Below are 18,123 nucleotides of genomic sequence, written 5' to 3' on the forward strand. Positions count from 1 at the left end.
TGTGAAATGTGACAGCGGGTTTTCAATTGTGGTAAATGTGCATTGCCAGCAGGAAGAATACCTAGACAGTGCTGTTGGAAGCCAGTTTACATTTGCTGCAATTATTAAACCACAGTCAGACTTTAAAATAGAAACCCGCAAAGAAAATAAATGAATGCATGAAAAAATGAATGAAAGAAATCCACCTGCAGTTCCAATTCTCTAAACAGAATAATTTATCAGAAATTTGTGTTTTGGACACCTTAGTAAGTATTGCCATAAATATGAAAAGAATTAAAATGCAGATTTAAACAAAATTGTCTGTTTCAGGAAATGAGGTCAGCTGAGGTACTGAGGCATCAGCTTTACATACAGCAGTTATGTGTGTGCAGTTCATCTAGTATACAGCAGTTATGTGTGTGCAGTGCATCTAGTATACAGCAGTTATGCATCTAGTCTGCATGTCTGTGTTCTAGCTACTTGTTAACAATGGCACTCTATATGTCTTTGTTGCTTGATTTCACCAACTTAGTCTCCCATGTCAGAAAGTTTGTTCTTTTTTTTTTTTTTTTTTTGAGCAAGGTATATATATGCAGCAATTCTTGACTTAGTTTGGAAGTGGAGGGGTGAGAGGCATAACTCCTTAAATGTGATATGTGGAACTTGCCCCTCCAAGAGAATAATGGTTTTGATGTTATTAAACTTTGATGAGACTCCATTGTCAATGTTATCTGTTTTACTTTTCTAACATCCATTTGATAATGTGTGAGTATCAACACATCAAAGGTTTGCAGAAATAGTTAGATGTTCAGCAACAGTTTGTTTATTTAGAACAGAAAAGCATGCAGCTCTTGAATGACACTTAAGATTTATCCACAGTTAGTCATTACAACTTTATTCTCACAGACAAACTGCTCTGCCCTTTGGTAAACTACACAGCATCCACAGGTGATGTAGTGCTTTATGCAGCAAGAGACATGAACAGGAGTTTGAATTGTCATGTAAGCTGTATCAGAGGCTGTACCAGATCTAGGCAGCTTAACATTTTTTTTTTTTATTTTAACATTTGTTTACCGGGAAAGTCTGACTTGGAACAAAACCAATTTTCAGCAGAGGCCTGGAGAGAAATGATCCAGATGCAGGTCTTTGTAATGTCGGAGGAAACCCACACGAATGCAGGGAGGACATGCAGACTCCGCACAGAAGGCAACCCAGCTGGGAATCAAACCTGAGAACCTCTTGCTGTGAGGCAACAACGCAGCCGCTGCACCATTGCGCTATCCAAAAAAAAATTGTTTTATGTACATCAGAAAATGCCCTTCTGTTTCTAGTCAGAGCTTGTCCAGATGCAGGGGTTGCATCTTCAATGTGTCTTAAAATAGGAGACTCAGTGATGTGTTTTCTGGTATACTGAAGAACGTCTCTGCTATGTCTGCATTTCACTGGTTGCATCATATTAGTTGCTGCAAGGTGACCTGTGTTTCACTTTACAAGAAATGAAAAACATCCTATTTTGACCTCCTATTTCGTTGCAAAATGAGACTCGCTGGAGAGTGAGGTTCCTAACTCATTGTATTCCGAGTCTACGGAATAAGCACAAATATAGTCCCCGATTATCATATACAGCTCTACTCAGTTTGGGAGGTGAGCACTATTAAGTGTCTGTAAAGTATGGAAAGAAGTTAGCATCACGAGACTGCCATGAATGAGATGCACCAACTTAGCACTTTCATTCCTTTCCACATTTAAACATTAAAATGCTAAACATTAATCAAATATAATAATGTAAATATATAATAATTTAGTAAATTAAATAATTTGTGCTTCTAGCCCTTAATAAACATTGAATGTTTATAGACTCATTTAAACCTGGGAACTGATCTGCCCTTAATAAAATCTGCCAGTCCAACTCTTTAACTTGTAACTGGTAATTGCATCCGTTCACAAACTTGTTAGCATTGATTTGTTTCAAAACTCTAAATTGAAATTTTCTGAAAGCACAGCATTTCGAAACATGTTTAAAAGGGCATTATTTTCATCCTTATTTTTTATAGCCCTAACATATCCCCATATTCTGAATGTAAGTTGTCTGATGGTTTTACCTACGTAGTATTGTGGGCATGATGCACACACAGCTAGAACTGTTACAAGTATATATCTGCTTACTTTTAATCATCAAATTTAAATGTGGAATAGTTGCACAACTAAGCCCACTAATGAACCTACACTGCTTACACTTCTTACAACTATGAAGTGCTTGCCTTCTCAAAATAAATGGGGTTCTTCACAGTTTCTCTTTCTAATAACATTTTAAGGTTTTTACTCCTCTTACAAATAAATTGTGGACAATCTGCTAAAATATTACTTAATTTGATGTTGCCTTTTATAATACGCCGGTTGTTACTTATAATTCTTTTAAATTTCTCACTTTCTATAGATATCAAAACAGGAAAAGCTAACAATTTTCCTGGAACTAGAGAACTGGAATTTTTCAACTGAAAACCTTTTTTAATAATGGGGGGAACTTCAAACATCTGTCTTCATATACTTTCTGCCTAATTTTTTCTAGATCCTCACTCGGATACCCTCTATCAGTGAACATCTTTTTAATAAATTCAGCCTCTTCTAAAAATTCCAAATCATCACTGATAATTCTGCTAGCTCTTTGTCCCTAAAATATTTAATTTCATGTAACGAGGGTGATAACTCGAATAATGCAGATAATTATTCCTAAAAGTATTTTTTCGATGCAGTATACTAACAAAGGTTGATTCTGGGATGTTCATAACAATTTCAACATCCAGTAGTTGGGAGGGTGGCCTAACGGTTAAAGTGTTTGCCTTACAAACACAAGGCACAGGGTTTGAGTCTCACAAGGGATAATTGGCTAGGCTTAAAATGGCTTGCAAGGGCAGTTGGCCTAGTACTAATCTATGAACCTATAAAAAGAAACATCTATTCCAATTTAATTGAGAATAAGGGTTAACCATGAAACACTATCATTCATTTCTTTAAAAAAATCTTGATCCATCCTTTCATCCCCACTAAAAATAAAAAATAAATCATCTATGTTTCACCTGTAGAAAAATACATTTTCAAAAGACTTTAACCAAATATCTAATTTCCCACCAGCAGAGAACAAAGTTAGCAAATGCAGGGGCTGCTTTTGCACCCATTGCCTTATATGTTCTCTGCTGGTATATAGTATTATTAAATTCAAAAAAAATGTTTTTCAAAACTACATCTAACAAATAAATAATGTTATTAATTGTCAGTTGATCAACATTTTAATAGTTCTAAATATCTCTTAACAAATTCCAGCCTTTCCATTTGATCAGTAGATGTAAACAAAGATTTAATATCAACTGTAATCATAGCCTTTTCTGTACCTACAAATTTGTATTCCCAAAGAGTATTTAAAAAAAAAATCTCACGAATCCCTAATAAAAACGTACCATTCTGCACCATGAGATTCAAAAGGGAATCTACATAAATAGAACTATTTAATGTTTTGTTCTTAGGGGCAGAAACAATTGGCCTAAACTTAAAATTTTCCAGGCCTTGATGAATTTTCGTTATTCCGAACAACTTTCCTGTTTCAGGTTGATCAACAGTAAGAAAAATATAATAAATCAATATTAATATAACCGTGGTTGAATAAATCAAACATGTTATCAACTTTTAGATAACTATTTCTAACAGATTTGCTAACCCTGAAACTGTTAAAATTGATTAATTAACCACCTGAACTTTATATAAACAGACAATTAAAGCATCTTAAACACTTGGCTGAAAAAAGAGCCAATCCATTAATACTGTTTAGAAAAGCTAAACTAAAAGTTCTCGAGACAAAAATAATGACAATGGATGTTGTAACAATACAGTACATTGTAAAAGGTATGAAATAAAAAATGAAATTAAAAAATGAAATGAATGAATGAATTAATTTTATTTTTTATTTCATACCTTTTACAATGTACTGTATTGTTACAACATCCATTGTCATTATTTTTGTCTCGAGAAATTTTAGTTTAGCTTTTCTAAACAGTATTAATGGATTGGCTCTTTTTTCAGCCACATGTTTAAGATGTTTTAATTGTCTGTTTATATAAAGGTCAGGTGGTTAATTAATCAATTTTAACAGTTTCTGAAGAAGTCAGCGTACTTCGCTGACGAAAAGCGCTTAAGTGGATTAAAGTAGATTCAACGTATTTTTTGGACTGTGTGTTTTTGCCTTTGCTCGTTCTAGTTTGTTCATTTTAGTTTGTTTTTCAGTCTTATGTCCACTGTTTTATAGATTTGCTAACCCTGCTAAAATCACTGTTGTCCAACATATTTTTCATTTTATCAATGTAAACAGTTTGTTCCATTACCACTACCCCACACCCTTTGTCAGGTTTCATATAACGAAATTGACGCATATTAATCAATTTTATCAATGCGTCATACTCATACTTAATCAAATTAAACTTTTTTTGTTTAATTTTACTTCTATTTAATTTATCAAATTCCATCTTACATGTTCTTGCAAAAACTCCTAGGGGTAGGGCTTAATGGCGGATTAAATAAAGTTGGCTTTTTTCATTTAATTAAATGTTCACTTTGCTTAAACATGTTAAAATCGCTAAAGACATGTTTCAAATTAAGTTTTCTAATAAACATTTTAAAGTCTTTAATGAGTTCTGTGTAATTCACATGCCTCGTAGGGATAAAACTAAACCCATAAGACAGTATTTTCAATTCATACTCAGAAAGCACATGCTAACTTAAATTAAACACAGTATTTAATGGCCCCGGCCTTTCCCTGAGCCTTTTTTATGACTTCTGGTCTCCCTTTGATTCTTGCTGGACTGTGGAGTTATTCCTTTTTGAAAAAAAGTTGAAATATTTGATCTGTTTAGTACAATCGCTGCTTTGCATTTGACTTTTTTATGGCAAGAACTTGTCTGCTTAAAGGTGTGTATGGCTAGACATCTTATGGTTCCAACGATTGCTTGACTAGTATTGGTCCTATGCAACCATGTACCTCTGTTGTTGAGGTTTGTACTGCCACAGTAATTTAGAATTCAGCATAGACTTGTTACAAGTGTTGAAAAAATGTTTGCTGCCTCTTACAGAATAGTTTAGTTTGGTCTCATTGCATTTTTCTCAGCACTTTTCTTTGGTTACGTGACTTGCTACTGTCCCGAGCTTAAATCGCTAGTGTGCTTATCAGCTCATTTGAAGCTTTCTATAGAGTTTGGGCACTTGTATGAGATATTTTAGCAACAAAAAAGTTTTTAAAGAACTCTTGAAAGTAGGCCTTGCAACAATTCTCAAAGACCTCTTTGTTTTAGGACTTTTATTAATTAATATGGCTTGTGACTCCCTGTAGCTGCAAAGGTCACCTTACACTTCTGGAAATAATTTTCTTCTTTCTAATATGCCATACTTGGGTGACTTGGCAGAACAGAAATGAGAAGGTGTGAGGTGGTGGTGATAGTCTGCTTGCACCTGTAGATGGCAAGATATATTACAAATTGATCACTTGTTAGAGGAGGACTGAAGGGTCCTAGTTAATCTTGTTGCTTGAAGGCTACAGTTCTTTTGAGTTGCCCCTCTAGTCAATAAATACCAGAAATTAAGATACTGCTAGAATTCATTTGTTAGGATGCATTCTCCTATAATATTGTTAAGCATAAAATAAATGCTAAAATACACAGTACTCTTCCCAGACATTTGAGAGATTTGGCTGTTAAATACACATTTGGAACACCATAAGTAGTCTGATAAAGCCTTATTTTCAGTATTATGTGACTGTTTGATATATGAGCAGTGTGGATCCCCAACTTTTTGAAGTATATAATATGTAAAATAAAATGCAATTTAAGGCTGCCATGATTCCCCTAATATGAGTGCAGGTGTTTGATTTGCTGATAAATTGCACATAGACTGCTAAGCTGAAATAACTGGGTTTTCAGATGTTCTGTATCATAAGTGAGAAGAAAACTCATAAAAATGCCGAGCAGAAAAATGTGCAGCAAAGCAAAAGTAATCAATAGACACCAAACCATTGGAAGTAAAAATAGAAGGGATGATAGCAGGCTGTGGCAGTGGCAATGGAAATAGCAGAAGATGAGGAAGAAAGTGCATAAAGTTGAAAACACTTGGCTGTTAGTACAGAACTGAAATCACAGCTCTGGTAAGAGAAATATAAAGTAAGTAAGATATGTTGCCTAGACTCATTTTTGGTGCCAAGACACAAAATTCCCTGGCCTTAAGGTGCCAGTGCTGTTTAAAGAAGATATTTAAAACTGTAAATTTGTATAATGTTTGTGCGTGCTGGGGTCATTATGAATGACCCATAGCTGGTATAGTCTGAAGACAATATAGCTGACATAGCTCTGCTATTAGGGAGGGATGCCACTTATCAGTTACGGTAGTGTAAATACATACAAATATTTCAAGCAAGGGCATTAATGCCCTTCTACCCTGCCAATGTACCAAACGTGTTCCCATAATAAGTGTCCAGGCTGTTCTTAAAAATATATAAACTAGTGCTTGCTTTGTGTATAGTGTAAACATATCAACCAGGGAACTTAAAATTATAAAAAAAGTCAAACAACTGCTTTCACTGCATTCTTAATAAAAAAAACAAAACAATATACCAAAACCAGTAAAGGCAGCAGGCTGTTAAATAATCTGCAAAGGAACTACTTTTTTTGCTAAAAACAACAGGCTGTTTAATAAGCCACATGAAACAACTAAGTGTTTTCGCCAGACAATAATAGGCTTCTTCAGAGTTGTTCAAGGATTCACATACAGGCATTTAAATACTGCCCCCAGAAAACCTTCAGCGAATCAATTAACCCAGCCCATTAAGCACCACTCACCTAAAGACACAAAATGCTTTTAAATAATACAATATGACAATCTAAAAACGCTGTTCAAAAGTCATATACTTAAACATAAACATTAGAGTTCTATATTTATAGAATAAACATACTTTACGAAGCCAGTATCAAGCAATTTGATCTTGTCTTATTTTCAAAAAAGGCTTGATGGAAATAAAATCATTCAAGTCTGGAGCCATCTGCTTCCAGTATAATTTTACCATCACCACCTCTTTCATTAACAGAAACTTTATCTATTATAAAAAAAATATAAATTTACTAAAACTGGCACACTTGGTGGTATGCATGAACAAGGCATTATGTACATCTTTGTTTTTTATTGCCCTCAGATGTTCACCAATCCTGTCCCTCAGTCTCTGGGTCGTTTGTCCTACAATAATGCATTGCAAGGTAGCTAATATATGTAATGACTTTATTTTGTTTTTTTTAAATACCATTCATTAATACATAGGTTAGTAATGTGAATTAAATTTGGGATGTGTACCTTTAATGTTTTATTGATTGCATTTTTAATGTGTTGATTGAGTCAGTGACGCTTACCATTAGAATGTAGATATAAACTGCTGCACCAAATACAAGAACTGTCTGAGGAAGTTTGGAAATTGATTCAAACGAAAGCGCTTACATAATAAAATTTTCTACAAGGACAATACAGCCGATTTGCTTGCTTGTTTGTTTTTAACAGTTTTGTTGTTTGTGGTTATAAAGGCTTTATTAGGTTGTTGTTGGGTCTTTCGGCTTTTCCCAGTTAGGGGTCGCCACAGCGGAACTCCGGTCCGCTAATGATTATTAGTTGATTTTTACGTGCTGAGTTACCAGCCCTGACGCACAACCTTCAACGAAGGTACACCCATTCACGCATGTCTCCACGCAGAAGACGCTCTAGCTGAGAATCGAACCGAACAGTGTCTTACTGTGAGGCGACAACGCTACCGCAGCACCACCATGAACATATCGACCAATATGTTGGCAATATCAGTTGGTTCTGTATATGTATTGCCATTGTGCTGTAAGTCAGAGCAACAACAACAACATTGGTCGATATGTCCAGTGCAAACTTTACCCCCCTTTCACTCCCTAAAGGGCCTATCACAATACCTGAGGAATGCCAAGTACATATTATCACAGCTACATAGGTAAAAACCGCATTGTCCAAAGCCAAGAATACAGCTTCTATGGGTCCTGATAATATCCCTGGCTGTGTTCTACATGAATTACAAAGTGAACTGGCACCACACCTGAGTACCCTGTTCAATCACTGCCTCATTTCAAGCTTTGTTCCTGACGAATGGCGCACTGCTATGGTTATCCCACTTCACAAAGGGGGAGCAACTACAGACCCTGTGAACTACCGCCCCATTAGTCTGATGAGTCTGATATGTAAGGCTATGGAGCGCATCATCATGGACCTTATAAATAAGGACATAGGGAATCTCCAAACTCTGGACCCAATGCAGTTTGGATTTGTGAAAGGTAGATCATGCCTGCTCAACCTGATAGACTTCTTCGAGTCTGTCACCAGTGCTGTGGATGAGAGCAAGGTAGTTCACATAGCCTACCTAGATCTTGCCATGGCCTTCAACACCATCCTTCACTCAGGCATCATAGATAGTCTCACTAAACTAGGCATAAACCCCTATGTCATAAGATGGGTTGCCAACTGCCTCACTGATAGAACCCACCCTGTGAAAGTAACGGACTCCAAATCTGACTACCGACCAGTTACAAGTGGTGTCCCACAGGGATAGGTCCTCTCCTGTTTGACATCTACTTCTCTGAAGTTCAAGCCAACACAAAGGGACTCTGGCTGACCAGGTTCATAGATGATTGCAAACTGGGAGCCATTATTGATTCTCCAACTGATGTAGACATTCTACAAAAAGGCCTCACTGACACCAATGACTGGTGCCAGAACCATGGCGTTAAGCTCAATGCCAAAAAGTGCATTGTCATTCCCTTTGGGAAAATTTCGGTGCCCATGAACTACCATACAGACGGTAGCCCACTAAACACCGAAGGTGTGATAGAGACCTGGGGACACAGGTTGACAGCAACCTCTCCTTTGATAACCACATTGCCACTCTAGTCAGAAAGTCCTTATATGTGGCACATCTCATTACAAAAGGTTTCTCATCCAGGAAGAAAGAAGTCATAATCCCGCTCTACTCGTCTCTCATTAGACCTATTATAGAATACAACGTCCCATTTGGTGTGTACCTCAATAGACATCTACAACAACTGGAAAGGCCACAAAAATACCTCACTAAGTGGATCTTAGGCCTTAGACACGTGCCCTATATGGACAGATTCAAAAAACTCCAGCTATACTCTGTCTCTTATCGCCTACATAGAGACAATCTCTGCTTGACCTACAAAGCCATGTGTGACCCAGAGCTGCTAGATATGCTACACCTAAAGAAATCTCAATCCCTCCGCGCCACATGCTCCATGGACCTAAAAGTTATTACCACAATAAACAGAACATACTGGAGGGACAGGTTCCTAACCCAGACACTTCCCATACTCTGGAACAAGCTTCCCATTTATGTCAAGCAGAGCACTTCACTGGTCCTCTTTAAGAGAAATCTTGACGAGTGGATGGGCAATAGGAAGTTCACCCCGAGGATCACTTCAGTGGCCTTGCTTAACAGGGGCACTGGGAACTAACTTTGGGTGGCATGATCCCAGGGTATCTTCTTGGGCTAGGCTTATATAGGCTCCAGGGCCGTTAGCCTAGTACAAACCTATGAACCTATGAAAAGTGTAGCTGTAGCAAGCAGGTTCCTGTAACTGACAGGCACACTACATGAGTTATATGTTTGTGGGCAGTGTGCTATGTCTGTTACTGTAAGATTTTGCAAATAATTCAACAGTGTGGTTCATCACAGATGTTGGAAATCCCTATAAAGTTTTCTAACCTCCAGGTAGTTAGGGATTCAAAAATGACCACGGAGGAATGCTGTTCTACTTTGTACTCCTCCAAAGTCTTTACAGATCATCCATTTTCTGGAAAGAGACAAAAAAGGTGCACAGGCCTTCTTGAAGTGAGGCTGAAATTGCATCTGAGCTTAAATTCATAAAGGCTTCAAGGAAACATAAAAGTAAAAATTCCAACTTTAACTGTTGTCTGTCAACTGTGGCAAAGGTTGCTTCCCATCCAAGAGTCCAGACCATGTTTCTCCCTTCCACAAAATGTCATCCCACCTCCATACGTATCCCCTCCAAAGAAAGTATCTATCTGCCTCATAATAGATTTTATATATATATATATATATATATATATATATATATATATATATATATATATATATATATATAGTGACCACCAAGAAGCTGGAATCAGAAATCTTTGAGGCCCTCCTGGCATTGTATAGTTTGCATCAGTCCTCCTGGTGTTGGGGGTGATCGTTGTTGGTACCTCAGATGCTTGTTCTTATGACTTGTAGCCAAATGGCTACCAAGGTCAGCATCACCTTACCATAACCTCCCAGCCCACTTGGTGTGTGACATTTTGGCAGATACAGGGGCTAAGCAAACCCCTTTTTTCTATTTTACAGAAGCGTCTCCAAGCCATTTAGGACTTCCCACCCAAACCACAGAGTACCTATAAGTGATTAAAACACGTTCAGTCGACTCACTGGTTTCCAAAAAGTAAATAAAAAAATAGTGATTTAAAACCCTGTAAAAAATACACAGTCTTTTTTTTTGGGGGGGAGGGGTTAAGCCCCCTCTAAAAAATGTATACCAACTCCACAGTTGTACCACTAGAAAGAAAAGGGTGTAAATCCCAAAAAAGCTCTCCACTGGCTCACACCATACAAAATGCTGTGGTGAAACTCACTGTGATAGTAAATGTTTGTAGTAAAGTCACTCATCCACCAGTGCCTCAAAAACCTGCAACTATGCCCCCAAACCACTGTACTTCCCCACTCTGTAACACCCAAGCCACATGACTCCCCAGTACAGCATCTGGTCTAACCAGTCCCCTTCTCCCCATACTCCTCCTCCTACCTGTCCTCCTACTGGACAGGGTGGGCCTCCAAAAGGGCACCAGATTTGTCCATTTGGGCTGATTAAATGTAAAGGGCCCAGGAAAATCACAGATAAAAAGCTGCTGCATTGAGCTGCCTTATGACTTCAACGCTGTTTTGGAAGAAACCAGATATTCTGGCAGAAAGCAGGCGAAACACACAAATGGGTACACATATTTAATGTCAGACCAATTTTTTCATTAGTTGGTTTTGCTGTTTTGGAAGAAGAACATGTTCCTTCTTACCTTTCCCCACCTGAAATGCATGAATAATAAACCTTATGCAGAGAAATGGTAGATGCCCTTCGGACATAATTCTTTCCTTTCAAATCCAGTTGCAGGGAGCTTTTCAGGACTCTACAGTAAACCTCTTAGATGTCGCCACCCTTATGTGACATTCCAAGTGATCTCACTGAAAACATGCAGGAGGACCCTGACGTGGTACCCTCCCTGTCCCCACCCCCTGAAGAAAAATGGTAAGGTTCTTCATCCACCCAGGGAGTATCATTTATGGGCCAGCTGAGGCACTTAAGAGGCATTCATCTGGCTATGCATAAGCTATCTTACTTTCTGAAAGCATCCAGGGCTCTGAACCACATTGGATAGCACTTGCTGTTTCCTCAACATGCTTCTTGATGGTATTGCACATGCTTTACTTTACAGAAAGATTTTAAGAGATACCTTGTGGGTCTCTGAAACTTTTCCTCAAGGTACAGACCCTCCACATCTGCTGCTGTCAGCAAATTAATGGTCAGGAATGTATACACTGATGCTTATGGAGTTACTGAGGTACCAGGATCTGGAACAGAGACATGTTTTCACTCCTGTCTTCATCTTACCCCAGTTGCTGAGGGCACTAAAACTTTCTTTATTTACCACCCATTCAGGGACCTCTGTCATTTTTCCTAAGATTGACATTTTGCTTAAAAACATAAAGGGAAAAGGCCAGTCCCTTACAGCTGTTTGTGGTGGTGGTGGTGGGGGGGTTCAGCTCTTCAGCACACCTTTATGCAGTTGACTCAGTAAAGGCCTTGGTTCTGATGAAACTCACAAAAGGAATACACAAGACTCTAATATTTGCACTTTTGGAGGCAAGCTGTCCAGAAATAAGGGTCCTCAGCACTGTCAGGGAGACTGCAGAGTCTGTGTAACTCTTGTGCAAAGCATACCCAGATGAAGGTGGTCGAGGGAGGGAGGGTACTGCCATGTGCCTGACTGGCATGTAGTACTCCAGGAAAACAAGAGAGATAAACCAATTTTGTCACTTAGTTTTTTCTTCCCCTACCCCTTCCTAGGTCCTAGATCAGCTGCAAAAAAAGATAGTAAAATATTGTCCCCCGATATCAAAATAGAACTGAATTCTGCAGTCTGTTCAACAGCAGAATGAGCTACGTTTATGCCACAAATTGAATAATTTGCTGTAGTCTGGGCTATAATTGTCCAGTATTTTCCAGAATTTGTGCCAGATGTCAAAGAACAGACCATTGTATGCCGATTCACAATGTCATGGTGTTATTCTGCTGTTTCTTAAGAGTGACAAGCACTATGATATTTATTTTTTCCCCTCTAAAATCATGGACCATATTCTACAGTCTGTTCTCCACCTACCCTAGAGCCACTTAATTTGTGCCAGAAGTGTAAAGAATTGGTGATACAGGCTAGTTTTTAAATGTCTGATACGGTGATGATTTCATGGGTGTCCTCCGATCCCATCATGATGGGATTACTTGACTGTATTCTGCAGTCTGATCTCTACCAATACTGCTACAGACTGATGTATGCCTGATATCTTTCCACTGTCCTGTGAGGTACAGCATTTTTCTGCTATCTCATGTATATGTCTGGATGGGTTTGGCAAAATGGTTAAGGTCTTCACCTCACACAGTGTACAGGGTTTGATTCTGACCTTGTATTATTGGCTAAATTTAGAATGGCCCTTCAGGGTAATTAACCTAGTATTCACATGTGTCTGTGTGTGTGTGTGTGTGTGTGTGTGTGTGTGTGTGTGTGTGTGTACGAGCGCATGTATGAATATGCACACGTGTGTGTGTGTGTGTATATATATATATATATATATATATATATATATATATATATATATATATATATATATAAAATCTATGGGTTACTTTCATTTCGTTGAAAGCTCATTTGACTGACAAACATTTTAGTCGGACCAAATGACTGACATTTCATTTGACCGACAGTTCATTTGACTGACAATTGGTACTGGCAGTGTCTAGAGCATTGTAAGGCAAGTAAAAGGAATATGTCCTTTTCCCCACTGTAGTACGACCCTGGAGTTAGTATATATACATATATATGTATATACATATATATAGTTGGGGGGATGTGGGGGGTGCAGCCCCCACTTACTTTGGTTTTTACTAAACAATATAAAACCAAAAACAGAGAATATAACATAAAAGTAAGTGGGGGGGGGGCTGTGCCCCCCCCCAACTATAAATACTTTTACTTGCCTTACAGTGCTCTAGACACTGCCAGTACCAGTTGTCAGTGAAATGAACTGTCAGTCAAATGAAGTTTCAATCATTTGGTCTCAGTCAAATGAGTGTCAGTCAAATGAGCTTTTGACGAAATGAAGATAACCCATATGTATATATATATATATGTATATGTATGTGTGTGTGTGTGTGTATATATATATATATATATATATATATATATATGTGTGTGTGTGTGTGTGTGTGTGTGTGTGTGTGTGTGTGTGTGTGTGTGTGTATATATATATATATATATATATATATATATATATATATATATACATACACATACATACATATATATATCTGTGTGTATGTGTATATATATATATATATATATATATATATATATATATATATATATATATATATATATATATATATGCACACACCCACACACATATATAAGCAATGAATATTGGAACCATGAATTTGTTTGAAACACAAATCATCAAACAAACTCATTGGTGAATGATTATCATGATGATTATCATTAACGCTGCCTAAATCATCTAAAAAAAAGTAATGACAAATGTAAAACATAACTTGAGAATCCCTTTGGACCTGCATAGTTACATACATATCTCAGTATATAATTAGATACACATACATACAAATGTGTATGTACACATGCATGTAAATATGCAAATCTTTACAATTTTTTGCTTGAGTAGTGTACATGCATAGGTCTATGTTTATGTATGCACATTGGCAATTTACTTACATATGTATACATATTATAATTAACAGACATGGTTAGCAGTAATATCCATACTCGCACATACCAAAATACAATATTTTCACATTCACTCACAAATATGGTGCTTATGAAAGTATATACAGATGACCACACACATTTTCATACTCCCATGATTGTACTACAGATATCTCGGAATTGGATATGCTCTACATGATAATACTTATTGCAAAGTTTAGCCTTACACAGTGTGCTAATTTTAATTTCTGAATACCCTCTTACTGTGTTTTATGTCCTTTAAGAGTAAAAACAATATAAACAGATTATGTAGTACCTGTAACAAACATTTCATTGTGCATTTTAATAAAAATTTCAAAAAAAGTATTTGTATTATAATCTGTGTCTCCACAAATTAAACTTAATGACTGTATGAAATTACTTAATTTCTCACATTATTCAGCTATTTGTTTGATTACATATCAATTTCAGTTTTGAAACCGTATTGGTGGACTGGCTTGACAGACTCTTCTCAGTCATAACCTGAAATTCCCCTGTGTAATACACCAACAGAAAACATAAAATAGAATAAAGCATTATAGCACTTTCTGAATGAATGTCAAACAATTTGGCAAAATGTAGAAGTGGTTTTCAAGCAAGATGATAGATAAAAATGTACGAAATGGAAATGAAGGCAAACTAGAACTTTGAAGACCAAATAATAAAACTGGACAGACAAATTATACATACCGTGAGACAAGACCAGGAAAATTACACACACATACAAGATATGGTAGGACTGAAAACATTTATTTTTTATTTTATTTTATTTGCAGTTTGTTTGCCAGGATGGTCATTGGGCCACAAGGAGCCCATTTCAATGGAGTCCTGGGGAGGAAATGTCCAAAAAGTACAGATATTACAGTATACAAGGTTACATGATTACAAATATACAACAATTATAAAAAAATACACAGTTACAAAGTTACAAAAATTGGCATTTGCAAGAGCAAATTAATACACTATATTAAAAAGAATTAATTTCAGACAAATTAAAGTTCAATATAGAATGCTAGTTCCTGAAGTTTTAATGCTAGGCATTATAAGACTATAGGAGGTTGTTCAAGTGATTAGCTGGCTTGTAGACAGTATCTACAATGATAGGGAAGTTATGTAGGATGGGAGCAAGAACATTCCCACTGTGAAGTTAGATGTGAGTGGAGCAAGGATTTGAAGGCAGAAAGATTATTGGTGATTCAGATAGGAGGTGGGAGAGAGTTCCAGTGATGTGCTAGAGAGAAGGACAGAAGATGTTTGCCAGGTGGGCGTGCAGGTCTTTATACTTCAATTAAGTTTTGGAAGCTGGATCGTAGATGTCTACCAGGTAGATGCATATGGAAGGTAGAGGCAAGGGATGGGCAGAGAGAGGGGCTGAAAATAAGTTTGTGTGCTTGGATAAATTGAATATAGTAGTTGGGAAGCTCAAGCCAGTTCAGTTGATGTAAGGAAATGCAGCGATGGGTAGTGGATCTGTGGCCTGTTACAAAGTTTGAAGTTTTATAGTAACAAAAGGAGAGTTTTGACTTGAGAGAAGATGGCAGATTAGTAAGGATGGAGGTGCCATATAGTAGGGCAGGGATGAGGTAGGTGGTAGCAAGAGTGAGCCTGGTAGAGGAAGAGAGATAACGGTTTTGGTGATAAAGCATGCCCAGTTTCTTATGGGGTTTTTGATATTTACTAGTAGATGGCTATCAAGCATTAGCTGATCATCAAGGAGAAGGGGTAAATAACAAGAGTTTGGTCTTGGTTGCATTGAGCGCAAGATGATTTTCTAGCATCCATTGCTCCGTAGAACAGAATGTATCTTGTGTTAGTTTTGTTAATGAGGAAATGGAGGAGGCAAAGCAGATTATAGTTGAGTCATTGGTGTATTGGATAAGTTTGCATTTAGCTCATACCTGTGAGATTTGATTGACGTTGATTGAAGGGTGAGTATTTAATACAGTACATGGTGATTTACTACATGGATTCATTTAAGAATCTCGGTATATGGGTAGATCCAGCTTTGAGTTTTTTTTTTCTGATCACATCAGCAAATTGGTTAATGATCAATTTTTAAAACTATAGGCTTTAAAAAAAAAAAAAAAAAAGTCTAGCACATCAGAAATGATGGATTCTAAGTTACACAAGACCCCAGGAGTATGGAGTAATACTTTAGCAATCTTATCATGGAATTAGCGTGAGTAAATTGGAAAGAGCACAGAGAAAATATAACAAGGGCATTCATGGATGTGAAAGTTTAAGTTATTACAAACAACTGAAATATTTGAACTTTTTACTCCATCACTTTTTGATATTTAAGTATAGACTTGAGTAGAGAGTAATCAGAAACAACTACCTCTAAGAATGTTTGGAGTTATCAAAGAATAGTAGAGAATCTTTAGATGAGCATGCCCAGCACACTAGTCATAGGTGACTCGATAGTGAGGCACACTGATGTCTCACTCAATAGGTTGAATAAGGAGAAAGTAACAGTCAGCTGCCTGTCAGGTGCCAGGATCCGCCACATAACACACGCACTCAGGTACCTCAACAACAGATACAAATATGACTTTGTCATTGTACATGTGGGTAGTAATGGTCTGAGACATACCTCTCTGGACTACATAAAAAGAGACATGGAGGAGCTCTTGGATTATGTATCCCAGGCAGGTATGACCCTAGCCCTGAGCACCATCCTACCTTCTCCCAGAGTGATACCAGAGTGCAAGCAGAAAACAATTGATTTCAACAATTGGCTAAGTATCTGGTGTCATTCTAAGGGGATCCAGTATCTGTCTGCCTGTGATGACATGAGTGACAGACCTCGATGCTTTGCCAGAGATGGCCTGCATGTGTCACCCCTGGGCTTCCGGATACTGGCCAAGGCTCTTGCAACCCATACAGTGCCTTTTTAGGCAGTGTTCCAAAAACTAAATTACCACCATAACAGCTACAAACAAATGGAGTCTGAGGGTCATGCTGCTCAACGCTAGTCTAAATCTCAAAATGCACTCACTCGAAGCACTCCTTAAAATGGAGAACATCGACATTTGTGCTGTAACAGACACGTGGTTTAAGGCAGCAGAAAGCACCCCTGCATTATCAGGCCATAACTCATTCCACCCCTTTCGGTCCCAGAACTTGGACCAAAGCTCCAAAGGCGGTGGTGTTTCCATATTCATAAAGGATGCGCACACCTCCAGACTGGCAGCCCAACATGATGCATCAGAGATACTTCAGATGCAGCTAACATTGGATAAGACAGCGATTCAGGTCGTAGTCTGTTATGGGTCCCCAGCCATGTCCCAAAACTCACACTCCACATTCCTAAGCACCCTGGAGAATATTAGGGTCCAACCTAACACTCTCATACTCGGCGACTTCAACTACCCCTCCATTAACTGGGAAAACTAGTCATGTACCAATACACTTGCCCAACGTTTCCTGGAATTCATTAATTCCAATGCCCTGGACCAGCTCATTCTTACCCCCACTAGAGATAGCAACATCCCTGACCTGGTCATTACTAACATGGGAGACAGTTGCGCTACACCAATAGTCAACTCCTCCATGGTTAGATCCAAGCACAAACTAATCACCTTGGAAATCCACCCCCCCACCCTGCAAAGATAACCACAATGAAAAACTTCTCCAAAGCTTACGTTGGTCTCCTAAAAACAGAGTGGCTAACTTCACGGCACCTATGCAAATGAAGAATAGTTGCATGACTGCTGAATCATACACCAATGCACTGTATGAACACGTATACAAATGCATGGATTTCGCCATACCCAATAGAACCAAGACGCTCTCCTCCAAAAAAAAAGGAAGCCAATCTGGCGGTCCCCCTGCCATAAACAAACTCTACAACAGAAGGAGGAAACTGATGCGGAATAAGGTGAAGTCCCAAGACTGGAGAAACTCCCTTATTAGCCTCCACAAAAAGTTTAGATCCCTCATCAAATCCTCTAAAGCTAGCTA

The 18,123-nt window shown here is 37.8% G+C and overlaps 1 protein-coding gene across 1 annotated transcript in view; it reads left to right on the plus strand.

Moving 5' to 3' along the window:
* The window catches only part of LOC122804326 (protein only RNase P catalytic subunit), a 1,488,843-nt gene that overhangs the window by 704,422 nt on the left and 766,298 nt on the right, over positions 1-18,123 (plus strand). The gene's annotated exons all lie outside the window — the stretch shown is intronic.

This window comes from Protopterus annectens, chromosome 6.part0 (assembly GCF_019279795.1).
Source record: "Protopterus annectens isolate FY-2018-M chromosome 6.part0, PAN1.0, whole genome shotgun sequence".
Taxonomy (NCBI): Eukaryota; Metazoa; Chordata; order Ceratodontiformes; family Protopteridae; genus Protopterus; species Protopterus annectens.